We start from the raw sequence: 24,165 nt of genomic DNA, 5'->3' as shown, positions 1-24,165 counted from the left end.
TAGCTTTGCTTGTAGTCCAAGTAAAGTTGCCGTGTGTGTTTGAAATCTGACCGTTGGAACACGTGTCAGTTCCTTAGTGACCAAGGGTCATTTTGGACAAACCAGGTCGGGTTGCCTAGTGGCTATAAATAGCCCACCCCCTACAACCATAAACGGTTGGCTGCTCAGAGTTAGAGTACGGCTTTTGTCGTTTGAGAGCAACCCACCTCGAAGCCTTTGAGAGAGAATTCCTTGCGAGGATAAAGCCCTAAGCACCCAAAGCCAAAGAGTGTTAGGCATCACTTAAGTCTTCCTGCCTGTGTGATCTGAAGACTTATTGCACTTGAGGACTGTGAATCCTCCAACCGGTTAGGCGTCGCGTTCTGAGCATCCAAGAGTCATTGTGGATCGCCGGTGAACGAAGTCTGTGAAGGTTCGGAAGTCTACCTTGAAGACTTACCAGAGTGATTGGGCGAGGTCTGTGTGTCCTTAGCTCAAGGGGAATACGGTGAGGACTGAGTGTCTTGAGCTGCGTGTTCAGGACTGGGTGTCCGGGACTGTGTGTCCTTAGGTTTAAATACCTAGCCGCCCTAACCATACGTACAGTTGTCACAGCAACTGGAACTGGTCCAACAAATCATTGTCTTGAACGAGTCACTGGTTTCATCCTTCCCTTCCCTTTACTTACTGTTGGTCCTTGTGAAGTCATTGTATGGTTGCATTATCTTTTGTCTTCACTGAGTGACTGCTTATTCTGATTGGCTTCACAATATCTTCCTACCTGATCTTTACTGCCTAGCTGCTATTAGTCATTGTGCTTTCACTTCATTGAATACTTGACTATGGTTTGCCTAGTGTAGTCTACCTTCCGCTGCATGGTAATAGGTTTATTTCTATCGTTTGTCTTCGAAACTTCCATGTTTTGAAGACTTTCATAAAAATCGCCTATTCACCCCCCCTCTAGTCGATCACTAGCACTTTCAATTGGTATCAGACCAAGGTACTCCCTTGTTCTATGTGATTCGGTTTAACCACCTAGAGTTTTAGCTATGTCGACTGCAGGGATAATTAAAGTCTCCGTTGCATGCCCCGTCTTCGATGGAACTGAATATCCCTACTAGAAGAATAAGATGCGTACGCATCTTGAAGCCATTGATGTCGACCTATGGTATGTCATCAAGAATGGCGTTCCCAAGGCTGGTGAAGGTGTCACCGCTGCTGATGTCAAGAAGTTCGTTCAACTGGACTCCACTGCCAAGAACATCATTTGTGGTCATCTGACCAAAGGACAGTATGGCCGCGTAAGTGCTTTGGAAACATCTAAGCTAGTCTAGGACTGGCTCTCCAAGGTCAACGAAGGCGTCTCAACCCAGAGAGATCAGAGAATCAGTGTCCTTCGCAACCTCTTCAACCGCTTCAAGAGAAATGACAATGAGAATGTCCAGCTCACGTTTGATCAACTCACTGACATCACAAATGAGCTTCAAGCCCTCGGTGCCACTGATATCACCAAGCATGAAGTCGTCAAGACACTCCTGAGATCACTTGACAGCTCGTTTGACACCCTAGCCCTGATGATTCAAGAACGTCCTGACTTCAAGACACTCGATCCGTCTGACATACTTGAGAGGCTCAACACACATGAGTTTTAGATTTCTGACAAAAGAGATATCTACGGTCCCAACTATGGGCGAACTCATGCCTTGAAGGCAAAAGCTGTCTCCTCTTCCGAAGAAGAATCTGACAGCAGTTCTGATGATCCTGAAGACATTGGAAAGGAGCTTGCTATGCTTGTGAAGAAGTTCCAAAAATTCACCAAGAATAAAGGATTCATAAAGTCCTCACGATCAAGCTCAAGGAATGATGAAGCTTCTACTCATGACTACAAGAAGAAAACATGCCACAAGTGCAAGAAACCTGGCCACTACATCTCTGAGTGTCCGCAGTGGGACAATGAGAACAAGAAGAAAAAGAAGAGCAAGGAGTATGATTCTGGTGACAAGAAGAAGAAGAAATACTCAAAGTCTTCTTCCAAGTCCTCCTCAAAGTCTTCATCACATAAGAAGAGCTCATCTGGCAAGGCATGTGCATTTGTTGGCAAGGAAATGGATTCAGAGGAGGAGTCCGCTTCTGAGGAGGTGGAGGTGGAGTCTGAGGAGGAGTCTGATTCTGGCATTGCGAGTCTGGCTACAGCATACGTTGCCAAGTCCATCTTCAACACTGAAGACAATGACTTCATCACCGACACCGATGCAAATGACAAGGACTACTCCGCTCCTACCTACTGCTTCATGGCACGCGGTGCCAAGGTAAACACATGCACTACTCACTATCAAACATCTAGTGAAGATGACTCTGATTGTGGTTCCAAACCCAGCTACAAAACACTTGCTAAAATTGCAACTAAACAACAGAAAGCTATGGAACATATTCAAAAACTGTTAGACAAAAGTGATGATCTGTTAGACGCTGAAATGACTCGATCTCAGTCCTTAATTGAACACATAAAAAATCTTCACATTAAGTATGAGGAACTTGAAAGTCGTCATGAAACGCTCTCAACAACTCATGAAAAGCTTTCCTATGATTATCTTCAAAGGAAGCAAGATCTTGATAAATTGAGAGCGGCTCATGAAGATCTTCAAAAGGAAAACGAGTCACTTCGCACCGAACAGATCAGTTCAGCTCAGGAAGGATTTGAACCACCATGTCTTAAATGCATCGAGCGTGACAACGCTACTTCTGTTGCTGGGTGTTCTACTACTACTATTGCAATATCTTCAACTGTTGATGTGGTAACTAACCCCTCTGCTGAGGATACCACTGCTATTGCTGATGAGAATGCTAGGTTGAAGACATTGCTTGAAACAGGGATGTACAAAAGTCTCAAAGGGCATCAGACACTATGTGATGTCCTCAAAAGGCAGATCCTGAACCGAAACCCTAGGAAAGAGGGTGTTGGGTTCGAAAGGAAAATGAATGCTGATGGCTCTTACTGGAAACCTGAGCAGTACCCCAAAACCACATGGGTTGCTGCAAAGGAACCTTCAGCGGATCCATCCACCCTATCTGGCTTCACTTGTGCTAATCCCAATGTTATTGATGAATCCTTTGATGCAAACTATAAACTGTTTAAGAATTAGAATGGTGAAGTGTTTGCCAGGTATATTGGTAGTAACTGCAGGAATGGGCCGCCTATGAAGAAAGTCTGGGTGCCGAAAACCTGTTTGGAGAATCTTCCTATGAATGTCGTCATGACACCACAAGTGAAGAAGACGAACCCCAGACCACAGGCTTCATATGGTCCAAAGGCTTCATACAGACAGAGGACTCACCTGAGTCGCACTAACGCAAATGTTTTGTAGGGAAACCTTACTCATGCCTATGAATATGAGCGTGTTTCATCAAACCGCCATGTTCATAAGACCAAAAACTATTCTTCTTATCCTTATGAGTACTATTGTCCACCTGCAAGACTTTTTGCTAGGGCTCCAAAGCCAGAGTTCTCAGATGCTGCACTTAGACTCATTGCTTCGAAGCCACCCTTGAAGATGTGGGTGGCTAAGAAAGCTTAACTCTCTTTTGCAGGGAAAGGTCTCCAGCCGAAAACCAAAATCGTCTGAAGCCATTGCTAGGGACCTTAAACATCTTGTAGGGTGCAAGATCAAATGCCCAAATGGTCTTATTATGTATTTTGTTCCTGAGTCGCTTGCCACTTGCCCTATCAGTCCTAACCTAGATCTAAGCTTTCATAATCCACTTGCTCATCAAATGTTTATGCTTCACAATTCTCTTCATGAAGCCTATCCCCCTAACTGCACTGTAGGGTACGACACCAGCTGCTTCAGAATGGATTATTAATAGTGGGTGTACTAATCACATGACTGGCAAGCGAAGCCTTCTCATGGACTCAACCTTACGTCCATCTGACAAAAGTCACATCACATTTGCTGACACTGGTAAAAGCAAGGTATTGGGTCTAGGTAGAGTTGCAATCTCAAAGGATCAACACATGGATAAAGTCATGCTTGTTGAATCCCTTGGTTTCAACTTAATGTCTGTCTCAATGCTTTGCGATTTAAACATGATTGTGATGTTTGGAAAATATCATTGACTTGTTCTAATGGAATCTGACAAGTCTCTAGTGTTTGAAGGGTATTGGAAAGATGATTTGTACCTGGTAGATTTCTCAGCAGGACCACAACTTAATGTATGTCTTCTAGCAAAAGCTTCTGAATGCTGGCTCTGGCATCGGAGGCTAGGGCATGCTGGCATGAGGAACCTCCACACCCTTGCAAGGAAGAAGCATGTCATAGGCATCGAGGGCGTAAAGTTCAAGAAGGATCACTTATGCGGTGCCTGTGAAGCAGGAAAGATGACGAGGGCCAAGCATCCCTCGAAGACAATCATGACAACGACTCAACCCTTCGAACTGCTCCACATGGACCTCTTTGGTCCCACTCATTACTCAACTCTTACTACTACTACTTGTCTCTATGGCTTTGTCATTGTTGATGATTATTCAAGATATACTTGGGTGCATATAATCCTCTACAAGACTGAAGTGCATGATGTCTTCAGACACTTCGCCAATCGAGCCATGAACAACTATGGCGTCAAGATCAAGCACATCAGAAGTGACAATGGCACTGAATTCAAGAGCACTGGTCTAGACACTTATCTTGATACTTTGGGCATTACACATGAATTCTCAGCTCCGTACACACCGTAGCAGAATGGCGTCGTGGAACGCCAGAACAGAACACTTATTGAGATGGCCCGGACGATGCTTGATGAATACAAGACTCCAAGAAAGTTCTGTCCTGAAGCCATTGATACTGCATGCCATATCATCAACCGTGTTTATCTTCACAAGCTTCTCAACAAGACATCCTATGAGCTCCTTACTGGCAAGAAGCCAAATGTCAGTTACTTCAGAGTAGTTGGTGCAAGGTGCTGGATCAAGGATCCACATCACACTTCAAAATTTGCACCAAAAGCACATGAAGGTTTTATGCTTGGATATGGAAAGGATTCGCACTCCTACAGAGTCTTTAACCTTTTTCACTATAAAGTGGTTGAAACAGTGGATGTGCGGTTCGATGAGACTAACGGCTCACAAAGAGAGCTCATGCCAAACGTGCTAGAAGAAGTTCCATCCAGTGAATCAATCAAACTTATGGGAACTAGAGAAATCATACCATCTGAATCTCAGCCTGAAGAGGAACTTATCATCTACGCACCTGATCAAACTGAAGACAATGCTCAGCCTAAAGACAATCCTTCTAACGATGACAATGATCAGCAAGAGCAAAATCTTCGTCCTGTACATCCTCGTGTTGCAAATGAAGTATAGATTGAGGGAATAATTGATAGCATCAATGCACCAGGTCCACTCACTCATTCGAGGGCAACACAGCTAGCAAATTTATGTGGGCACTTCGCATTTGTCTCAATATCTGAACCCAAGAAAGTTGAAGAAGCCTTCATGGAACCTGAATGGATTCAAGCTATGCAAGAAGAGCTTCAACAGTTTGAGCTGAATAATGTATGGGAACTGGTTAAGCGTCTTGATCCTCGCAAGCACAATATAATAGGCACCAAATGGATATATCGCAACAAGCAAGATGAGCATGGTCAAGTTGTCAGAAACAAAGCTCGTCTCGTTACTCAAGGGTACACTCAAGTTGAAGGGATTGACTTCGATGAAACATTTGCTCTTGTGGCTAGACTTGAAGCCATACGCATACTGCTAGCCTATGCAAATCATCATAACATTCTTCTGTATCAAATGGATGTGAAGAGCGCTTTTCTCAATGGCAAGATTGAAGAAGAAGTGTATGTTGCACAACCGCCCGGCTTTGAAGATCCAAAACATCCTGACATGGTGTACAAGCTCAACAAGGCACTGTATGGCCTCAAACAAGCCCCTTAGGCTTGGTATGACACACTCAAAGACTTCCTGAAGAGCAAAGGCTTCAAAACTGGTTCCCTCGACCCCACTCTCTTCACGAAGACATATGATGGTGAACTGTTTGTGTGCCAAATATATGTGGATGACATTATCTTCGGCTGCACCAAGCAGAAATACAGTGAAGAGTTTGGATATATGATGCAAGAGCAATATCAGATGTCTATGATGGGTGAACTGAAGTTCTTCCTTGGTCTTCAAATACGTCAGCAACGCAACGGCATCTTCATATCTCAAGAGAAGTACCTCAAAGATTGCCTGAAGAAATTTGGGATGCAAGACTGCAAAGGCTTCACGACGCCAATGCCAGCCAAACATCATCTGGGTCCCGACGACAATGGTAAAGAGTTCGATCAAAAGGATTATGGTATCAAAAGGGCTCAGAGTTTGATCTGGTTGGATTCTCGGATGCTGATTATGCTGGTGACAAGTTGGATCGCAAGTCTACATCAGGCACATGTCATTTTATGGGACGATCACTTGTATGTTGGTCTTCAAAGAAGCAGAACTATGTATCTCTCTCCACTGCTGAATCTGAATACATTGCTGCTGGATCTTGCTGCGCTCAGCTTCTATGGATGAAGCAAACACTCAAAGACTATGGCATTCATCTGAAGCAAGTGCCACTCTACTGCGACAACGAAAGCGCCATCAAGATTGCCAACAACCCAGTTCAGCACTCGAAGACAAAGCACATTGAAATTCGTCATCACTTTCTCAGAGATCATGTTGTGAAGGAAGATATTGATATCATACACGTCAACACTGAAGAGCAATTGGCAGATATCTTCACCGAGCCCTTGGATGAGAAGAGGTTTTGCAAGTTACGGTGTGAGCTAAATATCTTGGAATCCTCAAATGTCCTGTGATCAGGCACACATCCTAACACTTATGCATATTGATGACTTAGATGTGCAACACACAAAGTAAAGTATATCTGCAATCAATGAAGACTTACATTCTAAGTGTGAATACATTAATGTGGAATTTGACTTCGGAGCGCCACGATAATTGTGCGCCGTGTCTGGGTCTAATACTTCCTATATGCTGGGTAACGCCACCACCAAATTTTTCTGTTTGAAGTGTTTCACTCATGGCGTTACGTTTGGTATGTCTTCACATTTGGTTTCGCTTCAATCTCAACTTGTCTTCATGATTATCTTCACTATGTTGATTTGATTGTCTTTCTCATATATATATATATATATACTAGTGTTCTGTCCTCTACAACATTCACTTATAGCTATGTCTTCTTGTTGAATCTTTTGAACTAAGTGAATGCGATCGGACCCCAACCTCTCTATGCTTTCTATCTCAAACTCTATCTCTCCAAATCATATGCATTCTATTGAAACTGTCGAATATCTTCTCTGCATCCTTGTCAGCAGAAGATACAGAGACAAACATTAAGTCTGTTTTCAATGCTAAATCCTTTCACCTGAAACCCGGAGAAGTGGGAACGACCACCTGACAATCCAGGCATGCGTGGGAACATGGAACAACCTCCGATATGTTGCATGATAGCCACGTGCCCTTCAAATGTGAATCGCCAGGGGCACCTGTGTAATAACACTGTGCCGTCCCTGTCCCTATAAATACACGCCTAACCACAGTCATTATCCTTTCTTCCACTCTCGCACAAACCCTAGCGCCACCGCTAGCCCTCGACAACGCCGACGACGAAGCGCTTAGCTGCCGCGACCTCACCGATGCCGTCTTCACGCCGGCTGCGGACATCGTCTTCTCCGCCGTCGCCGTAGGTGTCCTCCGTCGCCAAGTTAGGGCACGGACGATCGAACTGCTCGACCTCCTCTCCCACTCCGTCTAGCAGTTCTTCGTGTGGTAAATAAAACTTCCTTTTTACGGCCCCTTTGATCCTATAGATTCATCACTTTCTACCTCAAGCAGTTTCTGTTCACACAAGTTGGATCTATTTCATACTGCATCTCATAATATGCCTAGTATGTTCACTTATGCTTCACAAAGTAGTTAGATTCCTCACTTGTACTTATTCGTGGATTCGTACAAATCTGGAACCAACTCTCTATCTATGAGTGAATGTCTTTGCACTATGAGGTCAATGTCTTCTAAACTGATTTATCTTCAAAATCTTCTAAGAATGCATATGACCTCTTCCCCTTCCCTCGCACCTTAATGCTGTCACAGGTACATGTCCGTGGGAGAATCCCTTGGTTCTCATAGTCTGCATTCATTTGCAGAATTATTACAACATCATATAAATTCTCACGAAGCCAGTTCCTGTTTGACCCGCAGGCGGAAGCCTTTGAAACCTTTGAACGTGTTGAAGCCATTCAGTTTGAAGTTCATGGCTACAGAGAAATCTACAAGGAAGGTAGGCAGACAGCACCGTGGAAACACTGCTAAGGACCTGCCACCAGATCTCTATGAGCTATACAAGTCAGATCCAGAAGAAACCTATGGAGAACCCAAGAACCGAATCCAATGGATTCGATGACATTGGGCAGAGGAATGGTTCAAGTACAGATTCGTCACCGACGAATATGCTAAGAAGAGTTCCATCAAGGGCCCATGGGGAGATATCATATACAAAGGTCTTCAACCCAAATCACAGTCCGAAGCTATTGCTCAAGGCTTTTACCCCTACATGCTTCGTGGACCTCAGCCTGCTAATGCCGACCCATCCTCTCTGCTATGGTGTCGTGAAGACAATCTCTTCAAGCGCAACTATCAGTTTGCACAGAACTCTGCCAAGGAAAACAAGAAGTCATTGGGATTAGACTTCAACCCAGGCCCCTCTGCACCATGTGCTGATGGCACACGAGAAGCTGAACCCAATCTGGTTGGGCCCTTCTACAACCTAGAAGGTCTCATCACTCATATTATGGTTCAAGGGGCAGTCATGGATCAACCTGCAGATGATGCTGAATCTGACGAAGCACCTGCAGCACCGAAGTCAACGAAGCAGAAGAAACCTAAAGCTTCAAAGTCTGCCTCAGCACCAAAAATCTTACGGGCGAAGCCACTGGCTACTGCACCTCCTGAAGACAGTGTGCAGTCTGAATATTTGTCACGCATCTCCAAGCCCTCGAGAGTAAAGATGCCCTTGCAACCCACTAGCCAAGAACTGACTGCTGCTGCTTTTCTGCGCAACGACGCCATTGATCTGTCCAGCGATGAAGATCTTGCAGATGACGCTCTTGAGCAACTGATTAAGAGCAAGGAAGAAGCAGAAATCTTCAATGATTTGCCTCTCTTTGACGTGGTCATGGCTGAAGACACTGTGGAGCCTTCACCTAACACTGTGCCAGAGGCCAATGAAGCCAATGATGCACCCGCAACAAATTTGTAGCCTGACGCCTCTGTTGATGCCATTGCTCCTGTTCCGCCACCAAGGCCACACACTATCGAGCAAGCATTCAACTATGGCCAACTTATCACTGTCAAATGGCCTTTTCTGACTCCTCCGCCTGCTACTGGTCCTCAGTTTGACTATCACGTTGAGCACAGGCCTCAGGTTCAGAAGCCAATGCCAAGGTTGCCCAGGTTTCCAGGTACTGCATCTCCACTCGGATCTTTTAATATCAATGGCTTCAAGGCACACAACACCTTCTTTGATAGTGCCAAGAACCCCTACACTAAGGCAAGAATATCTTCTGATCGGTTCTGGAGCTATCAACAGCGCAGTTATTACTCATGCATTCTGTACAATCAAGGTCGCATTTTCCCACATATGCATCTTGACACTGAAGCCATAACTGGTCTGCCTTGTCTGGAAGAAGCTTTGGATTGCTTCAGAGAGTCTGGATTGTTGTCGTTCGTCATTGACAAGGAGCACTGGAACGAAGAATTGCTGCTCCAATTCTATGCCACTCTTCATATTCGTGGCTACAACAGAGATTCGAAGACTTGGGTCCTTGAGTGGATGACAGGCAATGTTCATCATGAAGCCAAAGCCTTTGATATCATTGAGCTCACTGGTCTGCCCACTCGAGGAGATCTTTATGAACCTGGCTGTCAGCTTCACAGTGCAGCTATGGAGAGCATTTTTCACAAGCCTGAACCAAACATGAGTCAGATGCTTAGCATGATGAAGCCTTTGCCTCCATATGCTGCATATCCTAAGGAGTTCTTTGTTGAAGACCTTGAGTATCTGCCACACACTATCTATCACATTATAAGGCGAACTCTTTGGCCCATCAAAGGACATTCTCCACATGCAAAGCTGGAAGGTGCAATGAAGACTTTGGTCTTCCATATTCTTCACGGCAAATGCTTCAATGCACAAGACTTCTTCATCCGCCAACTTGCTGCATCAGGATCTGATCTCTTTGGCTTAAAGTTTTATTCTCCATGGATTATGCGGCTGATCAAACTACACTCAGCTGTCACCTATCAGCCCTCTGCTTGCAATCATCGGATCTTTATGCCTGACGTCGATATGTCAGTTGAAGCCATCTATCCAGAGCCTGCCAAGGAGCCCCTTAGTCTTCAGAATGCTGATAAGCAAAGTTTCTCACAACACATTGACGGAGATCCAGCAGTCGCTCGTGTTTATCCCCTGGCTGGTACTACCCGTGCACCTCATCGTGCCCTCACTGAAGCCACTGAAAGCACCATTGCACAACGGCCCAAGAAGCGATCCCATGTTCTCAATGACCGAGAGCTTCTGGTTGCCCTTCATCAAAAACAGGATAAGCATCATGACTGGCTGAAGCGCCAAATGCAAAGCCTCTTGGTGAACGTAAACAGGATTCGCAACCTTGCCACCAAGAATGCCTTTGTTGCCCATGAAACCTGTCGGCGTACATGGAAACGGCTGACGCTTATGTGTTCTGAAGATGATCTTCAAGAGGATGGCTTCTCTGAATACTTCAAGTTTGACTCAACACCTCCAAGAAGGACTCTGCTGCAGCGTACTCCGTCTCTTGAAGACTCTGAGTTCTCCTCCTCTGCTGCAATAGTGAATGCACGTGTCATCGATGATGAAGACGATGCTACTTCACCACCTTCAGTGCGAATCAACACTGCATCGAGTTCTTCTGCACCGCCAACCAACACCGAAGACCCTGCTGCTTCACCAACTCCTCACGGGGACGAGTAGGTGCTCTATGTCTTCAAACCTTTTTGGTCCTTACTGACAAAAGGGGGAGAAGCATATGAGTTTGATAGTCTTCAAGCGGGTTCATATGGGCGGTAGTTTTATATTTTGCCTAGTGTTTACAACTCTCGCGTCTTGATACATTTGGTTCTTTGAGTTGTAACACCCAAACTCGATGGTCGTCTGCTACTTATTTGCTATTCTGTGATGCGATGATAAATTCCGCATGTGCGACGATAAATTCCGCACTTAGATCATTTTGCAGACGTCCATTTTTCATTATGCATGTCATTATCTTCACATACTTTTCATGCATGATAAATTGTCATCATAAGTTGAAGAGGATCTCCACAAGTACAACCTGCCATGTGCATTTGCATACCAAAAGCAAATTACTTATATGCACATCTTCAGGGGGAGCCTTTGCCACTTATGAAGACAATAACCTATCCTTTACAATTTCACATATTTTATTCCCTGTTGAAAACTTCAACTAGTTTGTCATCAATCACCAAAAAGGGGGAGATTGTAAGTGCATCTAGTGCCACCCCTAGTTGGTTTTGGAGTATTGACGACAAAACTAGTTGAGGGACTAATGTGTTTGTGAAAATTGCAGGATAACACAGGTAGAAGTCCCTCATTTATTCGGTTTTCCTTCCAGAGATGACCCCTAAAAATGTATGAAGACATTGAAGTCAAAGGTGGCATGTGAAGACATTCACATTGAAGACTATGATAAGAGAAGACATCGCGTGAAGACTATGGAGCGCGAAGACTTAGCAGTTTCGTTGTTCCGTGTTTTCATTGTTGAGTCATAGGAACCACCGTACTGTTAAGTGGGGTCCAAGAGAACCAGTCAGAATGACTGAAGTGATGCTTAACCAAAATCCTATGTCTTCGAGTGAAGACTATGAGAGCAAATCTTGTCCAGAGTTGGATAAGTCAGCTTTGCTTGTAGTCCAAGTAAAGTTGTCGTGTGTGTTTGAAATCTGACCGTTGGAACACGTGTCAGTTCCTTAGTGACCAAGGGTCATTTCGGACAAACCAGGTCGGGTTGCCCAGTGGCTATAAATAGTCCACCCCCTACAACCATAAATGGTTGGCTGCTCAGAGTTAGAGTACGGCTTTTATCGTTTGAGAGCAACCCACCTCGAAGCCTTTGAGAGAGAATTCCTTGCGAGGATAAAACCCTAACCACCCAGAGCCAAAGAGTGTAAGGCATCACTTATGTCTTTCTCTCTGTGTGATCTGAAGACTTATTACACTTGAGGACTGTGAATCCTCCAGCCGGTTAGGCGTCGCGTTCTGAGCATCCAAGAGTCATTGTGGATTGCCGGTGAACGAAGTCTGTGAAGGTTTGGAAGTCTACCTTGAAGACTTACCAGAGTGATTGGGCGAGGTCTGTGTGACCTTAGCTCAAGGGGAATACGGTGAGGACTGAGTGTCCTGAGCTGCGTGTTCAGGACTGGGTGTCCGGGACTGTGTGTCCTCAGGTTTAAATACCTAGCCGCCCTAACCAGACAGTCACAGCAACTGGAACTGGTCCAACAAATCATTATCTTCAACGAGTCACTGGTTTCATCCTTCCCTTCCCTTTACTTACTATTGGTCCTTGTGAAGTCATTGTATGATTGCATTATCTTTTGTCTTCACTGAGTGACTGCTTGTTCTGATTGGCTTCACAATATCTTCCTACCTGATCTTTACTGCCTAGCTGCTATTAGTCATTGTGCTTTCACTTCATTGAATACTTGACTATGGTTTGCCTAGTGTAGTCTACCTTCCGCTGCATGGTAATAGGTTTATTTCTATCGTTTGTCTTCGAAACTTCCATGTTTTGAAGACTTTCATAAAAATCGCCTATTCACCCCCCCCCTCTAGTCGATCACTAGCACTTTCAGATATTGATGCACCTAGTCCTTCTAAAAGGAAGAAAAAGAAAATTGATAGGACTTTGCATGCTTCTAGTGAACCAGTTATTGACACACCTGAAATCCCAATGATATCTCTATTTCTGATGCTGAAACACAATCTAGTAATGAACATGAAACTAGTGATAATGTTAATGATAATGTTCATGTTGATGTTCAACCTAGCAATGATAATGATGCAGAAGTTGAACCTGGTGTTGATCTTGATAACCCACAATCAAAGAATCAACATTATGATAAGAGAGATTTTGTTGCTAAGAAACACGGTAAGGAAAGAGAGCCTTGGGTTCAGAAACCCATGCATTTTCCTCCTAAGCCATCCAAGAAAAAGGATGATGAGGATTTTGAGCGCTTTGCTGAAATGATTAGACCTATCTTTTTGCGTATGTGTTTGACTGATATGCTTAAAATGAATCCTTATGCTAAGTACATGAAAGATATTGTTACTAATAAGAGAAAGATATCGAAAGCTGAAATTTCCACCATGCTTGCTAATTATACTTTTAAGGGTGGAATACCTAAGAAACTCGGAGATCCAGGAATACCAACTATACCATGCTCGATTGAAAGAAACTATGTTAAAACTGCTTTATGTGATCTTGGAGCCGGTGTTAGTGTTATGACTCTTTCTTTATATCGTAGACTTGATTTGAATAAGTTGATACCTACTGAAATATCTCTACAAATGGCTAATAAATCAACTACTATACCTGACGGTATTTGTGAGGATCTGCCTGTTGTAGTTGCAAACGTTACTGTTTTAACAGACTTTGTTATTCTTGATATTCCCGAGGACGATAGTGTGTCTATTATTCTTGGCAGACCTTTTTTGAATACTGCAGGGGCTGTTATTGATTGCACCAAAGGCAATGTCACTTTTCATGTTAATGGTAATGAGCATACGGTACACTTTCCGAGGAAACAAACTCAAGTCCACAGTATCAATTCTATTGGAAAAATTACATCGATTATTTTTGGAGGTTTTGAATTTCCTCTTCCTACTGTCAAGAAGAAATATGATATTCTTATTATTGGGGATGTGCATATCCCCGTTGAGGTAACATAGTGGCATTCGAAATTTCTCCGGTTTCATGCTACTCAAAATGAGTTTGTTAACAAGACTTGATCAACCTTGTTAGTGGATTCCTTTTGATGAGAATGAGATGGATAAAGTTAGAAAGCACAACCTTCTGTTCCCTCCTTTTACTTTCTGTTATTTAGTTGAAATAAAGTAAAAATAGTATTTTTCTGTCTGTTTTCTGATTTATCCGTGCAATATAAAAATACCCTAAAAATAAAAGTTCTCCAAATGCCCTGAAATTTAAATATGATTTTTTTCTGGAATATTTGAGAATATCTGGCACTGAGAACACAGCAGGGGGAGCAAGCACCTGGCCACGAGGGTCCAGGGTGCGCCCACCCCCTGGGCGCGCCCCCTTCCTCGTGGGCCCACGGTGGCTCCCCTCACTTATTCCTGCACCCACACACTTCTTCTTCCTCCCAAAAAAATCACCATCCAGCTCAAGCACGAGTTTTAGCTCATTTTGCTTCGATTTTCGATCTCCTTGCTCAAAGAACCTGTCACAAAACTGCTTTGGAGGGTTGTTCCTTGGTATGTGACTCCTCCATTGGTCTAGTTAGTTTTTGTTCTAGTGCTTTATTCATTGCAAATTTGTGCTGCCTAGGTGACCATGTTCTTGAGCTTGCATGTCAAATTTATATGGTTCCAAGTAGTTCTAATGCATGATATAGGCTCTAGGCACTTGTAGGAGTAGTTGCTATCAATTTTGTTGAGTTTGGTTTACTTTTATTTGAAGTCACTAAAAATTTCAGAATTTTTCAGAAATTAATGAAGAGATTTTTGAGGGGCCCATCGAGTCGAAGCTCGAAGGAAAAGAAAAATGAAGAAGCAGAGAGGCCCAAATATAATCTGCCTCGCACCGCGGAGGTTCGGCCATGTCAATGGCCTTCCGATGATTTCTTGAGAGCAGCCGGGATTTATGATGATTTTTATGAATTGGCTAAGAATGCAGGCCTCACCGACTTCCTCTGCGACCAACGCGAATAGTATCTCCTACTCACCAATACTTTTGTGCAAAACTTCTACTATTATCCTAGGGAATCACCTCCTTCAGTAGAGTTTCATTTATAAGATGTCACTATATGATTTTTGCAGGGTTTGCAAAATAACTTTCGAGGGTAGCTTAGAGGAACCACATCGTAGAGATGTGGACGAGTTTATTGACACTATCACTGTAGGGGAAACTAGGAAAGTTTCCGATGCAAGAATCACTAGCAAACATTTCCCTGTTTTACGCTACTTTGCAATATTTGCTAGTCGTTGCTTCATTGGTCGCGGAAACTGTGGAAACCTTAGTTTTCCTGATATTATTATTTTGTTCTATGGTTTATTCCATGACCACTCTGTTAGTATGGGAAGTATTATTGCCAAACGGTTAAGTCTGAACCGTACAAAGGGACCCATGTTTGGAGGTGTCCATGCTTCACGCCTTGCTGCATACTATAACATACCTATTGGGCACTATGAAAAGGAAGAAAAATTGCTGCCTAATATTTATTTAGATTATAAGAGTATGGTAGCGCATGATTTTATTGTAAATAATAGGGAAAGGGAGCTTAAATACAAATTGTTCTTTGATAAACATCATCCTGAGACTATTACCCCGCTGCTCCTTCCTTGTTTGATTTATCTGCAGGCAAGTACCTTGTTCCGTTTGAGGCCATTCACGCCTACCGGAACCCTAGATCAGCTGCAGAGCCAGAGCCGGAACCACAATTTGATCCTCCATGACATTCTGATTACTAGTGGGATCTGGAGGTGATTGCCAGCCTGTGGCAATCTGAGTATCCATCTCAGTACGACCCCAACTACAACTTTGGATATCCGCCAGGCCTTCCGTGGCAATAAACCAACTTAGGCCAAAAGCCTAAGCCTGGGGGAGTACATATTTCCCACCGACACTACATTCATGTTCACACACTCGTTGCTAGATGTCGGTGCTCATACTTTTCACTGTAATATCCATGTTAGTTTATTTCCTTTTTATGCTTTCTTCTTGTGTGTTTAATAAACCTTAAGAAAAACCAAAAAATTAGTTCTAGCTTTTAGCTAGTTTTAAGTTCCATGCTTGTAGTAGTAATTAAAAAGAAAACCCAAAAATATCTTGATACGTCTCCGTCCTATCTAACTTGCATTTTTGTAGTCGTATCTTCCATGTTAGGCAGGTTATTCTTAGGAGGAGTGGACTCCGCTCCTCACTCACGAGAAAATGGCTGGTCACCGGGATGCCCAGTCCCATGCTTTATGCAAATCAAATCAAAATAATTGCAAACAAAACTCCCCTAGGACTGTTGTTAGTTGGAGGCACTCGTTTTTCGAGCAAGCCTTGGATTGATGCTTGTTGGTGGAGGGGAGCATAAACTTTACCATTCTGTTTGGGAACCGCCTATAATGTGTGTAGCACGAAAGATATCGCCATCTCTTGGTTGTTATGTTGACAATGAAAGTATACCTCTCAAAATATTATTCATATCTATTTCAAAATCGAGCTCTGGCACCTCTACAAATCCCTGCTTCCCTCTTCGAAGGGCCTATCTATTTACTTTTATGTTGAGTCACCATCCTCTTATTAAAAAGCACCAGTTGGAGAGCACCGCTGTCATTTGCATTCATTACTGACTAGTTTACATTGAGTATGACTTGACTGGATCTCTTTCACCATGAATTACAATATCTAGTCAGTCCTTGATCTTTAAAGGTGCTCTGTATTTATGTTTTGCTGTCTCAGAAAGGGCTAGCGAGATACCATCTTGTTATATCATATCAAGATTGTTTTGAGAAAGTGTTGTCATCCGAGAATTATTATTATTGCTCGCTAGTTGATTATGCCATTGATATGAGTAAACATGAGACCTAAGTGTTATTGTGAATGTGGTTAGTTCATAATCCTTGCTGCAAATTTGAATGATGGCTTTACATATTTACGACAACAAGAGTAAACAGAGTTTGTAAAAGTTTTTCTATATCACTTTTAGTTAGGCAGGTTTAAGCTTGGGGGAGTTGATACGTCTCCATCCTATCTACTTTTCCAAACACTTTTGCCCTTGTTTTGGACTCTAACTTGCATGATTTGAATGGAACAAACCCGGACTGACGCAGTTTTCAGCAAAATTGCCATGGTGTTATTTATGTGTAGAAACAAAAGTTCTCGGAATGACCTGAAACTCCACAGAGATTATTTTTGGAAATAATAAAAAATACTGGCAAAGAATCAAGGCCAGGGGGGCACACCCTAGCCACGAGGGTGGGGGCGCGCCTGCCCCCTTGGGAGCGCCCCCTGCCTCGTGGGCCCCTTGGAGCTCCACCGACCTCAACTCCAACTCCATATATTCGTGTTTGGGGAGAACAAAATAAAGAAGAAGGATTCATCGCGTTTTACGATACGGAGCCGCCGCCAAGCCATAAACTCTCTCGGGAGGGCTGATCTGGAGTCCGTTCGGGGCTCCGGAGTGGGGAATCCGTTGCCGTCGTCATCATCAACCATCCTCCATCACCAGTTTCATGATGCTCGCCGCCGTGCGTGAGTAATTCCATCGTAGGCTTGCTGGACGGTGATGGGTTGGATGAGATTTATCATGTAATCGAGTTGGTTTTGTTAGGTTTTGATCCCTAGTATCCACTATGTTCTAAGATTGATGTTGCTATGAATTTGCTATGCTTAATGCTTTTCACTAGGGCCCGAGTGCCATGATTTCAGATCTGAACCTATTATGTTTTCATGAATATATGTGAGTTCTTGATCCTGTCTATAGTCACCAACTACGTGTTATGATCCGGCAACCCCGAAGTGACAATAATCGGGACCACTCCCGGTGATGACCATAGTTCGAGGAGTTCATTTATTCACCATGTGTTAATGCTTTAGTCCAGTACTCTATTAAACGGAGGCCTTAATATCCCTTAGTTTCCATTAGGACCCCGCTGCCACGGGAGGGTAGGACAAAAGATGTCATGCAAGTTCTTTTCCATAAGCACATATGACTATATTCGGTATACATGCCTACATTACATTGATGAATTGGAGCTAGTTCTGTGTCACCCTATGTTATGACTGTTACATGATGAAACACATCCGGCATAATTCTCCATCACTGATCCAATGCCTGCGAGCTTTCCATATATTGTTCTTCGCTTATTTACTTTTCCGTTGCTATTGTTATCATCACTACAAAATACCAAAAATATTACTTTTGCTACCGTTACTACTACTATCATATTACTTTGCTACTAAACACTTTGCTGCAGATGCTAAGTTTCCAGGTGTGGTTGAATTGACAACTCAGCTGCTAATACTCGAGAATATTCTTTTGCTCTCCTTGTGTCGAATCAATAAATTTGGGTTGAATACTCTACCCTTGAAAACTGGTGCAATCCCCTATACTTGTGGGTTATCAATCAGAGATCTCCCGGACGACATCCTTGGGGAGATCATCTCCCTTCTCCCAACCAAAGATGGCTGCCGCACACAAGTCCTCGCATGTTGATGGCGCACTCTCTGGCGCACTGCGCCTCTTAATCTCGACTATTGTCAGATATCTGTCCTTATTGAATTTTATCTCCTCAGAGCCATCGTCTCCTCCCACCAGGGGCCGGTTAAACACCTCTGCATCCCGACACGCTAGCTGGCCATACCCCCCATGATGGACGCTTGGCTACAATTCACTGAATTCGAAAAATATATGCCACAATCCCAACTCCATGTATTTGTGCCCGCACCACCGTTGTCCATCTCGTGGTTTTCCTCCTCTCTCCACACCCTCACCATAGCCCGGTGCCATCTACCAGACAATCTGGTACTAATGATTCGACTCCCATTGCTAAAAAGACTTTCGCTTGTGATGGTTGATCTATCGGAGGCCTCACTGCATAGAATCACCCTCTCTAGTTGCCCTACCCTGGAGCGCTTGCTGATTGTTTTGGGAATAGAAATCCATATCAGTTGTCTTCAAATAAAGTCGCCTCACCTTAAAAGCATTGGAATTTATTTTGAAGGGCAACGGCTCATCATCGAAGATGCCCCTTCAATTCAAAGGTTGCTCCTTGATTATTATTATAAACCTTCGCAAATAATTGTCGTCTCTACGCCTAAACTTGAGGCCTTGGGTGTAATTCCTGATCCATTTGTACATCACGACATGGTGTTTGGCTCCACACTTATTCAGGTACTGTATGTTATCATCTACACTTTTGTAATCACAAGCTGCATTTTTAATTTGTGCGCATAAATTTTATATCATCTTGGAGTACACTTTGGATACTAATATTATGTTATACGCTCAATGAAGAGTCCGTCCATCGATAGCCTATCAATGTTGTTGGATTATGTCAAGATCTTATATATTGGAATGTTTAGGATTGATCTGAACACAATTATTGGCTTGCTATGATGCTTTCCATATCTAGAGAGTTTGTATATAGAGGTGATTATTGCATGCACATTGAAAGCCCATATATATTGTACTAGAATTACCGTTCGACTGTCGCTCTATCGACATACTCCTTTTTTACCTTAAATATTTTCAATCTTCCTGTCTCCATAGGCAGCAACACATGGAGAAAAACATATAACCAATTGGTGGCATAATAAGCACCGGGATTTTCTCAGTTCTCATGACATTCGTTTGAGGACAATAGCGATGGAAGGTTATGCATCGAATCAGGCAAACAGAAACTTTTTCACATTCTTCCTGTTGAATGCGAGGTTACTATTGTCCATGAGGCTTAAGTTTTTCAAGAAGAAATTTCTCACGGATGGATATGTTGAACAACAAAAGAAGAAGTTTCATGTCGACAAATGGGCTTCTGAACGTTCTCGGCTTCTATTTACAACAACTTGTCGTCATATGCCAGTAAACTTTTTGGCATAAGATGTTGATTTTATGGATCTGACCAACCCATTTGTTTGACTGCCAAAAATAGTGGTTGGATTAGATGTTATTGCCATGTATGTTTAGTCTGGGTTATGTCTAAACATGATGAACAATTAACCCTCATTCTTTTGTATAGTTTGTAATATGGGTCTCAACTCGGCCGTGACTGTCATATTTTGTTTGAAACAAGGCAAATGGCTTGCCATTTGTTTAATTAAGAGAGAAATATTGTAACAAATCCCAACCAAGGGAAATAACATCACTCTCGCCGGCTTCTTTAGTTCACCATGCATTAGAGAACCCAAGTGATTAGGCCCAACCAGCACCCACAAACCTATTTTGAACTACCACACCAAATGGGCTATAAATTTTCATAAGAAAGGTTGCATGGTCGTGACATATTTGGATACTGACATTTGGGACCCACGAGCAAAAAGCCTATCCAAGGTGGTGTCGACTTACTAGGTAGTCAACAAATGATTCTGCCTACCAGCGGTTGGATTGACATCCAACATCTGTCATGTATCTTCTATCTCTTGTCTTCTCCCTCTAGCCGCCCAAACCAAAATACCTTGTCGATTCCGCCTGCTCCCACCTCCCACAGCTGGTTGCACCTCTGCCGCCCTACCGTACCGTCAAACGTTGGCCAGTCCCTCCCTGTATTCCCCCACATGTCCGGCTATTCTCTGGCGACGTCAGCCCCAACACGCAGTCGCACACGAACCAGTCAATCGTCGTACTCCCCTCCACCTGTGACTGGACCGACGCATCTTCCATGGTTCCTGTTCATTCTGTCCGAGGCCCCACCGTCGTCCTCCTCCTTGGTCCGCTCGACATGCGTGGTGCGCCGCCGTCTGGCGTTGTCACCGTGGTCAAGAACCGAGAGGAATAAGGAGGTGACTGTACATGGAGAGAATAACAGTAGGGACCCACTAGGGGCAGTACGGAAGCAAGTGCCTCCTTATTACAAGCCCAAAAAAATGGTTCCTCCTAATGGTGGGACATCCTGGGACCATGCCATTGTCAATGTAGTCAATAAACGAGAGAATTACACAATGAGCGGCTGATCTCTACTACACAACCTTCTTCTTGTAGACGTTGTTGGGCCTCCAAGTGCAGTGGTTTGTAGGACAGTAGCAAATTTCCCTCAAGTGGATGACCTAAGGTTTATCAATCCGTGGGAGGCGTAGGATGAAGATGGTCTCTCTCAAACAACCATGCAACCAAATAACAAAAAGTCTCTTGTGTCCCCAACACACCCAATACAATGGTAAATTGTATAGGTGCACTAGTTCGGCAAAGAGATGGTGATACAAGTGAAATATGGATGGTAGATATAGGTTTTTGTAATCTGAAAATATAAAAATAGCAAGGTAGCAAGTGGTAAAAGTGAGCGTAAACGGTATTGCGATGCAAGGAAACAAGGCCTAGGGTTCATACTTTCACTTGTGCAAGTTATCTCAACAATAATAACATAATTGGATCATATAACTATCCCTCAACATGCAACAAAGAGTCACTCCAAAGTCACTAATAGAGGAGAATAAACAAAGAGAATATTGTAGGGTACGAAACCACCTCAAAGTTATTCTTTCTGATCGATCTATTAAAGAGTTCATACTAGAATAACACCTTAAGACACAAATCAACCAAAACCCTAATGTCACATAGATACTCCAATGTCACCCCAAGTATGCGTGGGTGTGATTATACGATATGCATCACACAATCTCAGATTCATCTATTCAACCAACACAAAGAACTTCAAAGAGTGCCCCAAAGTTTCTACCGGAGGGTCAAGACGAAAACATGTGCCAACCCCTATGCATAAGTTCACAAGGTCACGGAACTCGCAAATTGATCACCAAAACATACATCAAGTGGATCACATGATATCCCATTGTCACCATAGATAAGCACATGCAAGACATACATCAAGTGTTCTCAAATCCTTAAAGACTCAATGCGATAAGATAACTTCAAAGGGAAAACTCAATTCATCACAAGAAAGTAGAGGGGGAGAAACATCATAAGATCCAACTATAATAGCCAAGCACGCGATACATCATGATCATTCCGAATCAAGAACACGAGAGAGAGAGAGATCAAACACATAGCTACTGGTACATACCCTCATCCCCGAGGGTGAACTACTCCCTCCTTGTCCTGGAGAGTGCCGGGATGATGAAGATGGCCACCGGAGAGGGATTCCCCCCCTCTGGTAGGGTGCCGGAACAGGTCTAGATTGGTTTTCGGTGGCTACAGATGCTTGCGGCGGCGGAACTCCCGATCTAGGTTATGTTCTGGGGGTTTCTGTATATATAAGAGGTTTTGGCGTTGAGAACAAGTCGGGGGGGTCTCCGGGCTGTCCACGAGATAGGCAGGCGCGCCCAGGGGGTGGGCGCACCCCTACCCTCGTGGGCAGCCCGGGATTCTTCTGGCCCAACTCTTTTACTCCATGGCCTTCTTCTGGTCCAAAAATATGTTCCGTGAAGTTTCAGGTCAATTGGACTCCGTTTGGTTTTTCTTTTCTGCGATACTCAAAAACAACGAAAAAACAGAAACTGGCACCGGGCTCTAGGTTAATAAGTTAGTCCCAAAAATCATATAAAATAGCATATAAATGCATATACAACATCCAAGGCTAATAATATAATAGCATGGAACAATCAAAAATTATTGATACGTTGGAGATGTATCAGCGGCTGACACCAGGGACCCAACAGGTCGCGCAGTTGTTATTTACTTTTTTTAGGAACAAGCAGTTGTTATTTAGTAGTTTTAGAGACGAATCAGGGTAACAACGAGGCTGTGCGGGGGCTGTGGCCCGTCTAGCCAGGGTTTTATTTTATGTTTACCACATCATGAGCCCAGTTGTGTTTTTTCTTTCTGAAAATGGCTAGCCCAGTGCTACCTTTCTCTAAAGAAATACCCAACGGACGCCTACTTGCTTTCTCAGCCCTGCTGGGCTGGAAATCTTTCAAGGGGAGAGAGATGTACTCGCTTACCCAGAAAATGAAGTAGTAAGAAATGGGGTGTAAAGTTTAAAAATCAGGAAACCGGCAATTAGTTTCAAATATCTTTTTTTAAGATTTCGAGATTTCGAATTCAATTGTTTTTTGCGGTGAAAATTATGTTGGATTTTAAATTGATATAAATTTATTACTTTTAAATTAGTTTGAATGTGATTCAAAATTTTGGGATTAAAAACAGTTCGAACCGCACCAAAATAAGAAAATTTGGTTGAATTTTTAACCGTGCCAAAATGTGGGCTATAATGGTAACAAAAAGAATATGGGCTTAAAAGAATCCTTAAGAATTAGCCAATGGATTGTATTTTTATTAGCAATAGTGGCAGATGGGTTGTATGTTGTTTCCACATATTTGAGGCTGGCTTGTCGGCCTACTAGGTTGACGCGTATGCTTTCCTAAAAAAGGATGACATGCAAGCAAGGCCTTGTCAACTTAGTCAACACACGAGAGCAGTTACTGTTGGATGTCCATCCAACAGCTGTCATGCTTCTTCAATCTCTGCTCTTCCTTTTCCAGCCGCTCAAACCAGTGCCGGCGGGACTGCCTGCTCCCTCCTCCTGTGGCCAGCTGTGCTGCAGCGCAGGCCTCACCGCCCCACCCTACTCCCCTCGCTGGCCTGGCCATCCCTCTGCACACCCATAGTGTGACGCCCGAATAATCAAGCTATAGTAACCCTCTGCTAATTATATCACGTCACCTCGGTTACTATAGATGAACTTGCGTTAGTTCAAAAACGATTCAAATTCAAATTTAAATATAGGCAAAAAGTAAAAGTTTTCAAACATTAAAATAAAAAATTTCGGACTATTCAATTATTTCATAGGTAATTATGGTGAAGTAAACACATTTTTAAAAAATTCCTAAATACTTTTAAATGAATTAAAACAAAAAATAAAATAAATAAAAGAAATAAGAAAAAAGAAAGAAAAAAAACAAAAACAAGAAAAGGAAAAAGCCCCCTGGCCAACTGGGCCAGAAGGCCCAGCTGGCCGACCCACTTGGCCCAGCCGCCCCCCCACTCTCTCCGTATCCCCACCCCCGTAACCCTAACCCCCCACTCGCCCCACTCCCTCCACCGATTCCCCTGGATCGAGATCGATCCCCTGTCTCCCCTCGTCACCCTCGCAGCGCCGCCTCCCCCACCGCACCCACACGACGCCCACAGGGAGGCTCGCCCCTCGCGTGACCTGCACGGGTGCCGCCCCCGCCCCGAGCGCCCT

This window comes from Triticum urartu, chromosome 3 (genome assembly GCF_003073215.2).
Source record: "Triticum urartu cultivar G1812 chromosome 3, Tu2.1, whole genome shotgun sequence".
In the NCBI taxonomy this organism is placed as follows: domain Eukaryota; kingdom Viridiplantae; phylum Streptophyta; class Magnoliopsida; order Poales; family Poaceae; genus Triticum; species Triticum urartu.
Note: the sequence above shows the minus strand (reverse complement) of the source record.